The sequence below is a fragment of the Polypterus senegalus genome, chromosome 2, assembly GCF_016835505.1.
Source record: "Polypterus senegalus isolate Bchr_013 chromosome 2, ASM1683550v1, whole genome shotgun sequence".
In the NCBI taxonomy this organism is placed as follows: Eukaryota; Metazoa; Chordata; class Cladistia; order Polypteriformes; family Polypteridae; genus Polypterus; species Polypterus senegalus.
Genome location: NC_053155.1, coordinates 116,293,214 through 116,310,524, shown reverse-complemented (window position 1 = coordinate 116,310,524; position 17,311 = coordinate 116,293,214). Strand labels below are relative to the sequence as shown.

The 17,311-nt window shown below is 41.1% G+C and overlaps 1 long non-coding RNA gene across 2 annotated transcripts in view; it reads right to left on the bottom strand.

Moving 5' to 3' along the window:
- Positions 1 to 17,311, bottom strand: part of LOC120523262 — a 341,303-nt gene that overhangs the window by 39,409 nt on the left and 284,583 nt on the right. For both annotated transcript variants that reach the window (XR_005632575.1, XR_005632574.1), the window contains exons 3-4: positions 3,576 to 3,739; positions 1,635 to 1,833 (exon numbers count right to left, since the gene is read on the bottom strand). This is a non-coding gene — a long non-coding RNA (uncharacterized LOC120523262). The remainder of the gene's footprint in view (positions 1 to 1,634; positions 1,834 to 3,575; positions 3,740 to 17,311) is intronic.

Sequence of the window (17,311 nt, the reverse complement as noted above, 5' to 3'; positions counted from 1 at the left end):
TTTAAATAAACACTCTAGGGTCCTGACACTGATGCAGTCCTAGCCAAATATTTGTTTTCACTTATGTAGGATTCCACAAGACTTATATTGGCAAAGGTTGAGAAGCTGTCTTCAGGCACTTACATGTTTCTCTCATCAGAGCTACAGTAAGCTTGTCATCACTAGAGGGCAGTACAGACTCTTGGCCTGAGGACTTCAGAGACACTACTGTGACTCTTGGGATGCTGTATATGCTGTAAAGGTCACAGGTGTGTCTTCTTGGAAAGGACTGATGCCCTGCCAGTCTGTGACATTACGAGTCTGACTTGCAACGAGGTAGCCTAGGTGAAAAGTGGCTGATTAAGGGTCAAAATCCTGCTGTGCTATTGAAGATAAAACCAAACTTAGTATAAATAATTCCAGTGAGCTGATCAGGCTTTGCTTATGTTGGGTTTTTTTTTTTTGCATTTCTCTCTTTAAATTATGCATTCCTTGGTTAAAATGTAAGAGCTTCAATCCTGTTTTGTTCTAGGCTTCTGTTGATAACTAAAGGTACCCTTTACTAATGTACAGTATGAATACAATATGACAAAATTATGCACATAACTCATTTTCAAATCTGCTTACTTCAATATATGGCTGCGGAGGTAAAAACCTGAACACAAGGCTGTAAACTATTCCAGACAAGGCTTCAGATGACCACAGGGTGCATACGCACATACTCCGGCCAATTTACAGTAACCAGTCAAAATGATCTATTTGGGGTATAGGAAGAAAACTGGAATATTCAAAAGAAATCCCACATGGATATGGGAGAATATGAAAAATCCATGCAAACAATGTCCGGGTACAGGACTTGAACCCATACTAGAACCATAAGTCAACAATACTAAACCCAGAGGATCATCATGCCATCCCTATTTAATCTAGCTAAATCTACATGTGTCGTGTCAGACTAACTAGTATGACTCCCACCGGTTCTGCAGAAAACCTCCTTTATTGCAATTTAAGCAGCTCAGAAAGGCTTTGCTGCTGACACGTCAGTTACTATTTGCTTGCTCTTTCAATCTAGAAGTACTGCTTGTACTGACAGAGTGATAATTCTGCTGCATTGTGCCTTTTTGACTAAGGAAAAACTGCAGTTTTGAAAGTCGCACTGTGAGAGTTTATCCACTCACTGAATTTCTACACAATATACATCTGTTTTGAGATCCAGGTAAATAACTTTGCAATATGCATGTGTTAAAGGCACTGTAAAATAAAAAGGACCATATGTTGTAAAGAAGCACTCATAAGTGGATGGATTTGCTTATATTCTCATACAATAGTGAGTTAGAATATGATGATGATGATCTGAGAGATGCATCATGTTCAAATTTAATTCATTTTTGAATTCTCTGAGTAAAGACTTAGTACACTTTTACATATTTACAAATATAACACATTAACAAAAAATGGTAACCCAAAAAGTAACATATGTGAAATTATAGATAGTGTAATAAAGCAGTTTCAATACTAAAAGAACTTGTCAATGAAAAGTCCATTATAAATTAGATATGGGTGGCAAACAAAAACTGCAGCATTTCTGGAAAAAATAAACCTCTTGAATCCACAATCAGTACAACAAACAAATAGATGACCACTAGGCAACTTACCACCAGTGCTGATTGTCAAAAATGACCACTGTGTATTTGTTGTGTATGCTGATGAGCTTGTTCGCCAAATATTTTCCTGGAATTTTCCCCATGCACTTTATAATGCTGTGAGAAACCAGTGAGATATCACAGAGTAGTAGCAGCCATGGTAGAACTTTCACTCATGCTTACTGTAAGATCATTGCCGATGTGGACATCGCTGGGTCACACATGCACAAAAACAAAAAAAAAAGGTGTTTCAGTTTCCTGCATATGGTTAGAAAAAAAATTCAATATTTTCATTTGAAGGGTGCATAAGCTGTCCAAAATGACATTACTACAAGTACTGCCAACAGATATTGTATACAAGACTGATTCCTCGGTGTTTGTGCATGCAAATTAGCCATGTGCACAGGTGCAATCACAAACAAGTCTTAAAAGAGCCCTCTCATTCTGCCCCTCCCCTTATAAGAAAACACAAGATGCACTGTGAAATAATAAAAATAAAAAATTACTATTTACAAGACAAAGCATTTGCACAAAACACAAAAAAGATGTTCCCGCTATGCCTGGTGCTATAACTTCAGACCTTGGAATTCAGAGTGCAGTGTTCTATGCTTCATTTACTAATAGCCAAATTGTTGCCATTGTAGCCGTTTGTTGTATTTTATTTGTGGTATTCATTCAGTCAGTCTGCATCTTTTGTTGTTTGACTCACAGTGGTGCAGGGTTTAGCACTGCTGCCTCACAGCTCAGGTCACATATTTAGTGACCCTAATTGGTCCAGTATAGTTGGTATACTTTTCCCTAACCTTTTGGGAACACTTAAAAGACCACTGCATCATTATAACCCACTCAAAACTAGTTCAGTTCCTCCTTCCCCACTGACTTCAATATATTTGTGAGTTCATGAACATTCCATTGACTTCTATGACCTCACTGCGAAGTGAACACAGGGTTCGATCATATCTACTTGCCATCCACCCTTTCCCAGATATTCTTCAACATCATAACTACATGCTGAAAGTTGTTAAAAGAAGAGTTAAGAGTTTCATTATTGAATCTCAAGGCTCCCAATACTATGAGTGTCACATACCATGAGTAGAAGTAGCAGCTCAGCAATGCAAGAGCAGCACCAAGTGATATAGCTGGATATGAAAACAGAATAGCAGAACAATAACGGTTCATACTTATTGTTCAAGTTTAAATTATTGAGGAAATAACCAACTGCTACAATTTTTTGGAAGAATGAGCAAGTCAAATGGTTTATTTATGAAATGAAAAAAAGAGATTGTATGGGAGTAAATAGCAGGAAAGGAAAACAAGGACCTAGAGTCTAAACCCAAACACTGGATGTCAAAAGTCTTGGCCAAAATGGATGCTTTTTATATTTGTCTCAAAGTCATGAGACAAAAATCACTGCCATCTTAAATACACTGAATGCAGTAATGTCACTCACAATTTTAGTGGTGTCACGTGAGGGTGGAGCAGTTATTCAATGTTCAAACAATGGCCATTGGAATGAAAAAAACAGAAAAACGTCATCAATTTGGTGAGCTAGGCTAAAGTAATACATCTTTCAACACTCGGTCATAATAAACATAATTTTTTAGCAGCTATTCTTACATATGTAGTATAAATTGTTTGCCTTTTTTTTGATGAGTCTGTTTTTATGAATATATTGTGACAGGAAGTACCTACTGCTCCTCTTAGAAATAAGCATAACTGATGTGCAACTACAATATTTATCTGTCTATTCATCCATGTTAAAAACCTGGTTTTCTATTACAGGATCCTAAGGAATTTAAGAGCATAAAATGCAAGGTAAAAACTGAGCCTACGCAGGATGTCAGTCTTCTTTATCATATATGTGGTGGACCATTACATAATGCTTAGTTTTAGGGAGTAATAAAACTATTTATGGATTTACTTTTCTTGTTTTAAACAGTTTTATAAACTTACCTTGTTGTTTATAAGGGGGTGCATTGAAGAATTAAGCACCAGTAAGAAGCAGCAGGTCAGCAGTACAAAGGCATGCCGGAGCAGATGTCCTGAGGTCTGAAGCCCACCAAACTATACATGTGCAGGAGAACAAAGGTGCAGTTGTCCCAGCTGTGAATTCTTGGCTGCAGAGAATGAATGTAATTTAGTAGCCTGTAAAGTTGGAAAAGATTGTGAGTGAGTTGACAGCCCAGAGAGAAGGTGCAGGAAAAGTTACTCGAGTTGCTGGGATGGAGGACTCATCAGTGTGTTTGCATGCCTACACACAAGTCCAAGTCCCTTCATATAGGTGTTTCTTCCAGCTTGAGGGTCACAGCATCACAAGTATGGCAACTTGCACTCCTGTTAGCAGGGATTGGAGTGTTATCTGATGGGATTCGCTGGAGATAACCCATGGACATATTAAATGGAACAACAGACACTGAAGTGTTTTTTATTTTGGTCTTTCATTGTTCGTAAGTAACTCTCTGATTTATCTGGGAGAGAGGGGATTATTGCTGTGTTTGTAGGGGGTTCATTCATTAACACTAGAATTACCAGAGCTTGCAAAAAAAACTCGTAGATCCGTCCCACCTTAAATCGCTTCTCACCTCTCCATCAGCGTCTTTTGTCCTTTAAATGTGTTGATGAGCAGCAAACAGCAAGCAGTCTGCTATCACATCCCCCACCAGCGCACAGTTTTCTCAGCTCAAGTCTGCTTACCTGCGTGTCAGTTGCTTGGAGTTGTATAGATTGAGAATTCAAGGAAAATCACACCTTTTATAAATACTATATTGTTATTTGGAACACTTGCATTTCATGTGTGTTCCATGTCAACAATGATCTATGTGAACACATCGTTTAAAAAGAAACGTTTTCATGTTTTAGTAATTATTGACAAAATGTAGACATGAAGTTTATAATGTGTGAAGCCTGAAGTACAAATATCAAAGAAACACTTTCACAAAAGGTATAAATATAACAGAACAAGTGTGCTTTTATTCAAAAATATACTGTAACTGCAGAAAAACAACACGCGTTAGTGTGCGACATTGACACACATTTACTGCAACTGCTTTGGTGGTGCAACAGTATCAACTGTTGACTGGTAATCGAAACTTCACTGGTTCGATCCCCGATGGGTCCATTTTGAGAAGTGAGCTGCTTTTATTCTTACTGTTTTAGAATAAAAACATACATTTGATTTCAGTCTGTAACAGCCGGTGTAAATGTATGATACTTGTAAAGGTTAATAAAATAAAATTCGATCTGGCTCTAATGTTTATCATTGCAACCCTCTGATTAACCCGAGCCAAAGAAGAACTCAGATTAACTCAGGAAGAGCAGGCAGAGTTTGGAGATGAGTGTGGTGACCTTTAAACTAGTGGATTTATTTATTTTTTTTTTTTTGAAGATTTTGCTTTTACTAGAATTAGTTTCAGGAAGAAATTGGGAAAAGAATCTGGAAACTTTGAGCATTATTTATCTTTGTATTTGATTCTAAAGCGTCATTACACTTGAAGTGTGTACTTGATAATTGCCAGTGATTTTTACACTGGTTCTAATAAATAGTTTTTATATTTTTCCTACATCTGTGTCCATGCCTGTCTTTACTACCTTGGTTTATCCTCAGCTTATGAACTACAAGATGGACATACTGTAGTCATTCATGGGATATTCGGAGCAAGAGACATTATAAAATCCCTAAACCCTAACCTCAAACATGCTGATACCAGCTCAAATTAGAGTCACCAATTAATTTACTGGAGATGTCTTATGAAATGTACAAACAGAGCAGACACAGTACCCAGCAGTGCTAAATATTTTGAGGTTTACTTAAAGAACGACATAATCCAAAATGGTTTTTACACATTGGTTACTGAACCGGAGTGGGCTAGTGTGATGGTTTGTAAGAGACATCATGTGCCAGAATTCTAGAGGAAAAATGATTTGTAAAATTTTAAGAATTGTACCAGGGAATGAAAATGTCATGTCTCAGACAGGGTTCCTCTCCTGGCAGGGGTTCAGATTTATATTTTTTGTCTTATGTTTTAATTTTGGATTATTTGATTTCTGATATTTATGTGTATTATTCTTTGTGTTTGTTTTTTTTTTTTTATCTATCTAAGCTGCCTGTGCTGTGTTCCAAGTGTTTTGTGGGTGGTCCCCCAAGAGATGAGACCACCTGCCAATTTCCAACAGAAGCTGCCCTCTGCCCTATAAATCAGAAGGATCTCCTACGGTTCCTGGTGGTTCATTGTGAATGTGCCTGGGGGTGAGGAATTTACTCATGGTTTGCTGTGCTTTTTGTGTTTTATGAATTATTTGACCTTCTGCTCTGTTTCTTTTGATTATGGCTTTGGATTCTGTATTGGGACTTTGGTTACTCGGATTGACTCGTGTTTCAGGCAATTCCTTTTTTTGTCTTTTTTGTTCTCCGGAGTTGACTGAAGGGGCCTGAGTTGCCTCAAAAGCTTACATATTGTAATCTTTTTAGTTAGCCAATAAAAGGTGTAATTTTGCTTGGCTTTTCTCTACATTTATAATGGCTAACACGGTGTAACACCCTAGTACTACAGATCATTTCATGAAATACATCTTTTTTGCTTATATAGATTCTGTTTGTAGCTCTTATTTTAGCTGGGGTTTAGTGGTTCACCCAATGTAGTAAACCTTTTTCAAGGTTCTTTTGAAACTCTTTAGCGCCTTGGACTCCTAATCCATGACAGAAAAAGTATTATTTGGAGATGGGCAAAAACATAGTGAAAGAGCAAGCTAGTGTAAGTGATCAAACATCAGAAAAGCCAACAAAACTGAGCAACCAAAACAAAAGCACTGGGTACAAATATATGCTAAACAAAATAGGGAAAAGGCCAAAAATCCTAACTCACAGTATAGTAAAGTTTGGTTTTATTTAGTAAAGTTTCAACACTAGGATACAAGAAACTGTGTGCTGCCACAACACCACACAACATCCTCATGGCCTGTAACAGTTATCGCAACTGTAAACATCATACAGTCATGGAAAATGGTCACAAAATGGAGGGGGACCATTCAAAAATTGAATACAGAAATATCACAGAGGCGACATCACAGTCATAACCAATATAATTAAAAATTCAAATAATGATTAAGATTCCAGGGAAGCTATAGCATAAATTCATGACAGCTAGAGCTTTCTTTCCTTTGGCTTCCACTGAGACAGTGGCTAGGCTGGGATTTGAATCCGGGATCTCTGTACCACCATGTCACCCTAAATTACTTTAAGTTCATCCAAAATGTTTTCCGATTAGGACCGACACAACTTTAATTCATGATTAAATTACTGTCTGTGTAAAGTACGGTTGGTTAGCTTAGTTGGAGTACCTAAACTGGCCCACAGTGACAATGCTTGTGGTCGACCTGGATGAATATCCAATCAAGGTTTAGTTCCGAACTTGCATCTTGTGCTGCAAGGAAAAGAGTCAGCTCCATCAGACACTGTAACAGAAAAAGTGGCTTCAGAAAACAAATGGACAAATTTATTTATTCGTCAGCATTTTGGGAAATGCCGACATGGACATGGGGGAACAAGCACAATATGTAATTAAGCAAGGACATATCGTTCATCGTATCGGCATTCCTAAATACGGCAACTGACACACTTGCCCCGTTCCCTAAACAGTCAACTGGCTTGATTGTACAAGCTTGGTTACATACTATTTTTATAGCTCCCATTATGAGGACCATAACAAGGTTCTTTGCCTGTATGGTATGATTGTAAAAACAGCTGGCACTTGAAGTGACATATTTGGGATATCACAATGGTAGGGACTGAAGCAGCAGTTTTATGACTTACAGAAAAATAACCCTGCTTGACTCTCTACTTACTTTGTTTAGTTCCATCATCTTTAACCCTACCAGAGAGATGTTGCTCTTTATAACTGCTAGGAGCACCATCTGTAACTTTCAGCACTTACAAATTACTTTTGGAATCACAAGTGTCTTAACATGGCCCCTCACTGTAGTACATAAATTCACTTAAACTGCTAAAACTACTCTTACCGGCATCTAAAGGATGAAGTGTAAATCGTGAACAATCTAAACCAAAGAGCCCAATTGTAATGCTCATATCTAGACACTTCGTCTAAATGCCAGTGGTCTTCCATCAGTTACCTCCTCAGTGCTGTTCAAGACCCTACAGCTGTCAATTCCTCAGACATGACACAGCAGACCTCCATTTTATCTATTTCAGTTATGGAATACTGACCTCTCTGCTCCTATCAGTTTCCGCATGTACAGTAATGCATGCATTTAAATGTTTAAAGGTATTATTTTTAATCATCTGTTTATATTTTCCTAAGTAAAAATTCAAGTAAATGAAAATGATGAACTGTTTAAGCATTTAAGAAATTTCCTATCATATTTTACTGGTCCCTGTTTGCCACTAAAAAAAATATACTCAAAAGAAGTTATAAGTGACTTGCGTCCTTTATTTTTTTTTTCCTAAACAGAATGCATTTCTTCTTTTCTAGCAAAACAGTGCTGTGATGGGTCAGGATTTGGATAGATGGCTTTATTTGTTCCTAACTTTGGACACTGGAGTCTGTTTTCACTTGTTTCAGTATGAACCTTTAGAGTGCCAATAAAAGGAAAACAAATTCAGATTTCACCAGTAGAGGGAGCAAAAGGACCGTCTATGAGCACAGAGGCCAAATTGTAAACACAAAATGCTTTCAGTACAGAAATAATGACTTTTTTTTATTACATTTAGTTTAAATGTCACAAGTTCAGACTACAAATTTATATCGGATAAGTATGTAGGAATTCTAATGAGACAATGGAGCCATGCTTAATTTACACATAAATATAAAAATAATGATATTGTGTTATTCACTTGAGGGCAGTTAAACATAATGATGCTCTAATCTTAGAGAACAGCCGCTGCTCAAGTTAGAGAAATTTAAAACATTTTGGATGAATGCCTTTAGTCTATAATTAAAGAGCAGTCTGTGTTAAAGAAAAGCAAGAAATGCTCAGGGCAGTATGGTCAACTGGCTGAAGAGCTGGACGTGAAAGGTTGCAGGGTCAACTAGAACCACTGGCTCATTTATGCTACATACGCTTTAATTCTGCAACAACATGTGTACTTCTGGAAAGTGGGCTATACTGTTAATGTGCAGGGCTTTCAGATGGTGTCCAGCTTTAGATAGATAGATAGATAGATAGATAGATAGATAGATAGATAGATAGATAGATAGATAGATAGATAGATAGATAGATAGATAGATAGATAGATAGATAGATAGATAGATAGATAGATAGATAGATAGATAGATAGATAGATAGATAGATAGATAGATAGATAGATAGATAGATAGATAGATACTTTATTAATCCCTTTACTGGTGCTATGGAGAATAAAGAGTAGTTCAAAATCACATTCTTACCCTCCCAGCAGTCTGTGCTTATTTCAATTAAGGAAGATTTCTCAGAAGCAACAGCATGCAAATATTCGATATCCCAGAAAGAAAATCAGAAGCAAGTAATATTTGCTGTAAGGTTAGGAGTGGTAGAGTTTTAAATGGTTACGATATAAAGATAGTGCTAACCTAAATAAAAATAACCTAAATAAAAATTGCAAATTGTAACATTAAAGATGCTTGAAAACTTCATTTTCTTAAGAGTGTAAATATTCATAAAAAAGTATAGATTAACATTGAGAAACAGAGTGACTTGCAGAGTCCCAAAAATAGTTGGGGTGCCAGATGGGCCATTTTATTGCAAGGAACAAAAATGTAATGCTTACATAGTGTTAGTCTACGAGCAGGTCTAATGGGGAGCTTTGTCTTGCTGAAGGTTTGGGCTGCAATTGAGACACCATCTTCTGGGAACGGTCGTTTGTATACAGTTAGGTCCATAATGATTTGGACACTGAAACAATTTACATGATTTTGTCTCTGTACGCTACTACAATGCATTTGACATAAAACAATCAAGATGTGATTGAAGTGTAGACTTTCAGCTTTAATTCGGAGGGTTTAACAAAAATGTCAAATGAGAGTTTTAGGAATGACAGACATTTTTATACTTGGTCTCCCTATATCCAGGGGCTCAAAAGTATTTGGATATTTGACTGACAAGCTGTTCCATAGTTAGTTGGGAGCAGTTCCCTCATTATTTCATTAACTATTAAGCAGGTAAAAGGTCTGGGATTGATTCCGAGTGCGTAATTTGCATTTGGAAGCTGTGAGTGTGAACTCTCAATATGAAGTCCAAAGAGCTGTCCATGCAAGTAATAACAGTCCATAATTTCCCCAAGAAAACAAAACAAACCATTTAGAGAGATAGCAGAAATGCCAGGAGTGGTCAAATCAACCAAATGGTATATACTTAGAAAGAAGAAACTCACTGGTGAACTCAGCATCACCAGAATGTCTTGAAAAGACAAACTATGAAAACCCTCCATGACGTAGACCTATCACTGTCAAAGTCTACAATCAAGAGAGAACTTCATGAAAATAAAGTCAGAGGATTTACCACAAGGTGCAAACCACTGGCAAATCTCAAGCACAGGAACAACAGATTAGGCTTTGCCAGAAAACATTTTTAAAAGTCTCTCCAGTTCTTCGAACAAAGCAAACTAAGACCAACGTATATCAGAATGATGGAAATAGAGGAGTATAGGAAAGATGAGAAGGAGCTCATGATCTCATGAATACCACATCTTCTGTGAAACATGGTGGAGGCAGTTTTATCGCATGATTATTAATAATTGTGAATGGAAGTCAGTCACTAGTGTTTGTTGATTATATGACTGCTGGGAGAAGTAGCAGGATGGATACTGATATAGATATAGGGCTGTACTCTCTGCTCAGATTCAGGCAAGTGCTACAAAACTGATAGGACAATGCTTTACAGTACAGATGGACAATGAGCCAAAACATATTGTGAAAGCAAACCGAGTGTTTTTCAACACAAAGTAGTGGAATATTTTTCAATGTCCAAGTTAATCAACTGGCATCAACCCAACTGGACATGCATTTCATTTGCTGAAGACAAAACTGATGTCAGAAAGTCCAACAAACAAGCAGCAACTAAAGACAGCTGCAGTAAAGGCCTGGCAAGGTATCACTAGGGTGGAAACCCAGCACTTGGAGATGGCCATGGGTTCCTGATGTCAGGCAGTCATGAACTGTAAAGGATTTTCAACCAAATATTAAAAAAATGATTATTCTGTTTATGATTATGTTAGTTTGTCCAAATACTTTTGGAGTACCTGGAAATGGGGGTATGGGGGGCTGTGATTCTTAAACTGCTCATACAATGTTTTTGTTAAACCCCTTGAATTAAAGCTGAAAGTCTAAACTTCAATCACATCTTGATTGCTTTGTTTCAAATCCATTGTTGTGGTGTACAGAGCCAACATTATGAAAATTGTGTCACTCTCCAAATACTTATGGACCTGACTGTATGCTTTGGCCCAGAAAGGAAGCGAGTTTTGGGAGTGATGAAGGTGTGGGCAGTCGTTTCTCCAGTGGTGTATTCTCTGAACTGTGGAGAGAAGAGACATGACAGTTAACGACAGCATGCCCTCTTGACTGCATTCCTGGTCAAAGCAGGTATGGTGGTCCTCAGACATGCAACATCAAGGAAAGTCTATTATTTAGAACTGTTACACAAGTTTGGCCAGTTCAGGATTGCAGACACCAGAGCCTATCCCAAGGCAAAAACCAACCCTAAATGTCATCACAGGGCAGTAAATTGACACTGTAATGTGATTTATTAACCCTTGATCAAATTTTGAGTGTGTATGTTGTCTTATTCACAAATTCATAGTCATATTCATAACAGGGTCATCACCTCTGCCAGCATATATGAAGACCACATACTGTATAAGAAAACGCGGCCTGTTAACATATAATTGAAATAAACTGGTTCAGACAAATATTTGGCATCATAAGAAGTCTATCCCATTTAATTTCTGAGCTGTTACAGAATCAATCTCTTTTGGCAGAAGATGCTGAACAGTCTTTTGCAGAAACTAGGTGGGCATTCAATAGGACCATTTAAATCATTGAAATATACGACAATTACTATTCTAAATGGATACTGACATTCTGACTAACTCCTCCTTGAACCGTCACCTTATCGTGGTGGAGGGGTTTGCGTGTCCCAATGATCCTAGGAGCTATGTTGTCCGGGGCTTTATGCCCCTGGTAGGGCCACCCAAGGCAAACTGGTCCTAGGTGAGGGATGAGACAAAGAGCGGTTCAACAAACCTCCAATGATGAGAGAAACCTTTGGACGACGCTTTCCCTTGCCCGACGCTGGTCACCGGGGCCCCTCTGGAGCCAGGCCTGGAGGTGGGGCTCGATGGCGAGCGCCTGGTGGCCGGGCCTGCACCCATGGGGCTCTGCCGGGCACAGCCCGAAGAGGTAACGTGGGTCCTCCTCCCCATGGGCTCACCACCTATGGGAGGGGCCAAGGAGGTTGGGTGCAGTGTGAGTTGGGTGGTGGCCGAAGGCGGGGACCTTGGCGGTCTGATCCTCGGCTACAGAAACTGGCTCTTGGGACGTGGAATGTCACCTCTCTGAAGGGGAAGGAGCCTGAGCTAGTGCGCGAGGTCGAGAGGCTCCGGCTAGATATAGTCGGACTCACCTCGACGCACAGCTAGGACTCTGGAACCAATCTTCTTGAGAGGGTCTGGACTCTCTACCACTCTGGAGTTGCCCCGTGAGAGGCCGAGCAGGTGTGGGCATACTTATTGCCCCCCGACTCGGAGCCTGTGCATTGGGGTTTACCCCAGTGGACGAGAGGGTGGCCTCCCTCCGCCGTCCTGACTGTCGCCCGAACAGCAGTTTGGAGTATCCACCCTTTTGGAGTCTCTGAGGGGTTGCTAGAGGGCATACCTTCTGGGATTCCCTCGTTTTGCTGGGAGACTTCAATGCTCACGTGGGCAATGACAGTGAGACCTGGAAGGGCGTGATTGGGAGGAATGGCCCCGATCTGAACCCGAGCGGTGTTTTGTTATTGGACTTCTGTGCTCGTCATGGATTGTCCATAACGAACACCATGTTCAAGCATAAGGGTGTTCATATGTGCACTTGGCACCAGGACACCCTAGGCCTCAGGTCGATGATCGACTTTGTGGTCGTGGTCGCCGGACTTGCGCCATATGTCTTGGACACTCGGGTGAAGAGAGGGGCGGAGCTGTCAACTGATCACCACCTGGTGGTGAGTTGGCTTCGATGGTGGGGGAAGATGCCGGTCAGACCTGGTAGGCCCAAACGTGTTGTGAGGGTCTGCTGGGAACGGCTGGCAGAGTCCCCTGTCAGAAGTAGCTTCAACTCCCACCTCCGCAGAACTTCAACCACGCCCCGAGGGAGGTGGGGACATTGAGTCGAATGGGCCATGTTCCGTGCCTCTATTGTTGAGGCGGCTGACCGGAGCTGTGGCCGCAAGGTGGTCGGTGCCTGTCGTGGCGGCAATCCTCGAACCCGTTGGTGGACACCGCGTGAGGGATGCCGTCAAGCTGAAGAAGGAGTCCTATAGGACTTTTTGTCCTGTGGGTCTCTGGAGGCAGCTGATAGGTACCGCAGGCCAAGCGAAGCGGCCGGTTGTTGCTGAGGCAAAACTCGGGCATGGGAGGAGTTTGAGAGGCCATGGAGAACGACTTTGGACGGCTTCGAGGAGATTCTGGTCCACCGTCCGGCGTCTCAGGAGGGGGAAGCAGTGCAGTGTCAACACCGTATATGGTGGGGATGGTGCGCTGCTGACCTCACTCGGACGCTAGGGTCGGTGGGAGGAGTACTTCAAGACCTCCTCAATCCCACTAACATGCCTTCCAATGAGGAAGCAGAGCCTGGGGACTCTGAGGTGGGCTCTCCCATCTCTGGGACTGAAGTCACCGAGGTGGTCAAAAAACTCCTTGGTGGCAGGGCCCCGGGTGGATGAGATACCGAGTTCCTTAAGGCTCTGGATGTTGTAGGACTGTCTTGGTTGACACGCCTCTGCAACATCGCATGGACATCGGGACAGTGCCTCTGGATTGGCAGACGGGGTGGTGGTCCCCTCTTTAAAAGGGGACCGGAGGGTGTGTTCCAACTATAGAGGGATCACACTCCTCAGCCTCCCTGGAAAAGTCTATTCGGAGGTTCTGGAGAGGAGGGGCCGCCGGATAGTGAACCTCGGATTCAGGAGGAACAGTGTGGTTTTAGTCCTGGTCGCGAACAGTGGACCAGCTCTTCACCCTTAGCAGAGTCCTGGAGGGTGCATGGGAGTTTGCCCGACCGGTCTACATGTGTTTTGTGGACTTGGAAAAGGCATTCGACCGTGTCCCTCGGGAATCCTGTGGGGGTGCTCGGGAGTATGGGGTACCGGACCCCTGATAAGAGCTGTTCGGTCTCTGTACAACCGTGTCAGAGCTTGGTCCGCATTGCCGCAGTAAGTCGAGCCCGCTTCCAGTGAGAGTTGGACTCCGCCAGGGCTGCCCTTTGTCACCGATTCTGTTCATAACTTTTATGGACAGAATTTCTAGGCGCAGCCAGGGTGTTGAAGGGGTCCGGTTTGGTGGACTCAGGATTGGGTCACTGCTTTTGCAGATGATGTTGTCCTGTTTGCTTCATCAGGCCGTGATCTTCAGCTCTCTCTGGATCGGTTCGCAGCTGAGTGTGAAGCGGCTGGGGTGAGAATCAGCACCTCCAAATCCGAGAGCATGGTCCTCAGCCGGAAAAGGGTGGAGTGCCCTCTCAGGGTTGGGGGAGAGATCCTGCCCCAAGTGGAGGAGTTCAAGTATCTCGGGGTCTTGTTCACGAGTGAGGGAAGAATGGAGCGTGAGATCGACAGGCGGATCAGTGCGGCATCCGCAGTGATGCGGGCTCTGCATGGTCTGTCGTGGTGAAAAGGAGCTGAGCCGTAAGGCAAAGCTCTCAATTTACCAGTCGATCTACGCTCCTACCCTCACCTATGGTCATGAGCTATGGGTAGTGACCGAAAGAACGAGATCGCGAATACAAGCGGCTGAAATGAGTTTCCTCCGCAGGGTGTCTGGGCTTTCCCTTAAAGATAGGGTGAGAAGCTCAGTCATCCGGGAGGGGCTCAGAGTAGAGCCGCTGCTCCTCCGCATCGAGAGGAGTCAGATGAGGTGGCTCGGGCATCTGATCAGGATGCCTCCTGGACGCCTCCCTGGTGAGGTGTTCCGGGCACGTCCAACCGGGAGGAGGCCCCGGGGAAGACCCAGGACACGTTGGAGGGACTATGTCTCCGGCTGGCCTGGGAACGCCTTTGGGATTCTCCGGAAGAGCTGGAAGAAGTGGCCGGGGAGAGGGAAGTCTGGGCCTCTCTGCTTAAACTGCTACCCCCGCGACCCGACCTCGGATAAGCGGAAGAGGATGGATGGATGGATGGACATTCTGACTAAACTGGAGGTCTTTTGAAATTACATTGTGTCAATATTAAAACCTCAAACTGTCATCAACATTGTAACTCCAGACTATGATCAGATAATTAACTAATTGGGTTGCTGCAATTTGAACACACGACAAGCTTCACAAATGTCTGCTTCCAAGTTAAGACAAGCACCACACACCTACAGTAGGCCCAATAAACAATGGCTATCTCGCTTGCTTCACAATCATCATTACACTGCTACTAACTTGCAAAGCCCAGAACTCAGACACTTCATCTCACAGCGTATGCACCCAAGAACACAAGACATTTTAAGGATGTCAAAGACTATTTAATCCATTGTGTGTTTTGTTAGCTAAAATGTCTGTCACCTCCACGTCACAGCCAGATTGTTCAAATAAATTTAAGGTCACTATGTGTATGGTTAATTGCTCCATCTGCTCATGATCCTTCCTTTGGAAAAGCAGCTCCTGGAATCCACTTTGAATGCATTGTCCCATAATTTCCACTGTTGTTCTTGAGTATAAGATTCACTATTTAGTGACAGATTCTACTGAATCAGTATACAATTTTGTCAACTTGGATTACATCTCCATGCTTGGCTGCTTAAGGAAATAAAAAGGAGACTATTCTATTCTTCAAACCCATTTGTTTAGCTTGTTCATGCATGGCTTTTAGTGTTTAGTGTGGATTCTTTTTGTAGGGTTAATGTTACAGATACTGACCAAGATATGAACATTAAAGCAAACTGGAGCAGTGTAGAAAACGTGGCCTTAGAGCAGGCAGGGATCAAAATACCACAAGAAATATACAAAAACAGTTGTCATCACAAAAAACAACAAACCAGAATCATAGTCAAAAAAACATTGTAAATTTTTTCAGACTAGTTTGCCTCTGACTAACTCTGCATGTAAAGTTTCGTTTAATCTGCAGGCCTGAAAGGTAAGATGCTAGAAGCTCTCAATAGGCAGTGTCATCATTCCACACACATACAGTATAATGGACCTGCATTTTGAGGTCTTTCTATAGTGGAGAAACAACTTTAAGGAATTTTGCTCTGTTTCAATTTGAATTCACAAATCTGCAGTTATTTTTCTTATGTGTTTATGTAACATAGGAATCGTGTCACGTTACCATTGCAATCAGGCCTATGAAATCAGTAGACATTATGCTACAAATATGGCAGCAGTTTCATGTAGCAGCATCCCTTGGTTGGATATAAAACAAAAACATTAGCTAGAAGTAGTTACTTTCTTCAGCTAAAGTAGACCTAACATTGAGTTCTGTTAGTTTTTTTGGAAATCATCTTTATGATCTCAACTTCCGATTGTCATTTTGCCCCATTACTTTATTTGCCCAGTTCAGTAGTCTTACTGATTACCATCATTTTCATTTTCACTGTAACTCAGGATTGTGTTTCCAACTCCCATTTTCACTTCCAATAATCTTTGGAGACAAAGTCTCACAACAGGCATGAAGTGACGACACAAGCCTCTGTGCCAGCGATGGGTCTAGTGATTGTAAACATCATGGCCACAAAGACAGCTCCAAAATGGTGGCAACCATACCAAAAAAAAAAAAAACAGCAAAACACAAGTGGCATTGCTAGAAAATGATGAAGAATATATAACAAAAATAAATCTATATATAATTCAGGTCTCAGATGACAGAATTTTCAACTTAAAACAACTTTGCAGATACAGATGAGGACATAAAACCCCAAAAATGTCCTTTTTGACTGAATTTCAATTTATTTTCTTCTGGTGACTTCAATTTTGAAGCAAACTAGCGATTGAGATTAGAGGACTTGGGTTGTTGGTGGGAATACAAAAAGTAAGAAACAAGAATTAGATAGGAGTGGGGACTTACTGCACTTTTGACATCCACAGACTTCCAACTCATTTACATTGGCTTTATGGCGCACTGGTAGTCGACCCTACCTTACTCTAATATCTTATTACTTTACTCAGATTAACACAGACATATGATAGAGTGGGCTTGACAAAACTAGTTCTGGTAAAATAATAATGGATGATATCATTCTAACCATCTCATGTGGCACAGAAAAGCTAAGCTGGATATTGCTCTGTTATGTTGTGTTTACATATTAATTCACCCATCCATGCAGTCACTTTTAATGAAGTTGCACTTAACATTTTCTTTCCATTGTCCTACTTTCTTTATCTTTGCTTTCCCTTTTAATTCATGAACACATATTATTATTATTATTACATTGACAGAATTTATATTTTTCTTTTATCGTGGACAGATCATTCTTGAGTACCATGGTCTCGATCAACAAAGTAAAAGTAATCAATGTTTTTATTTAT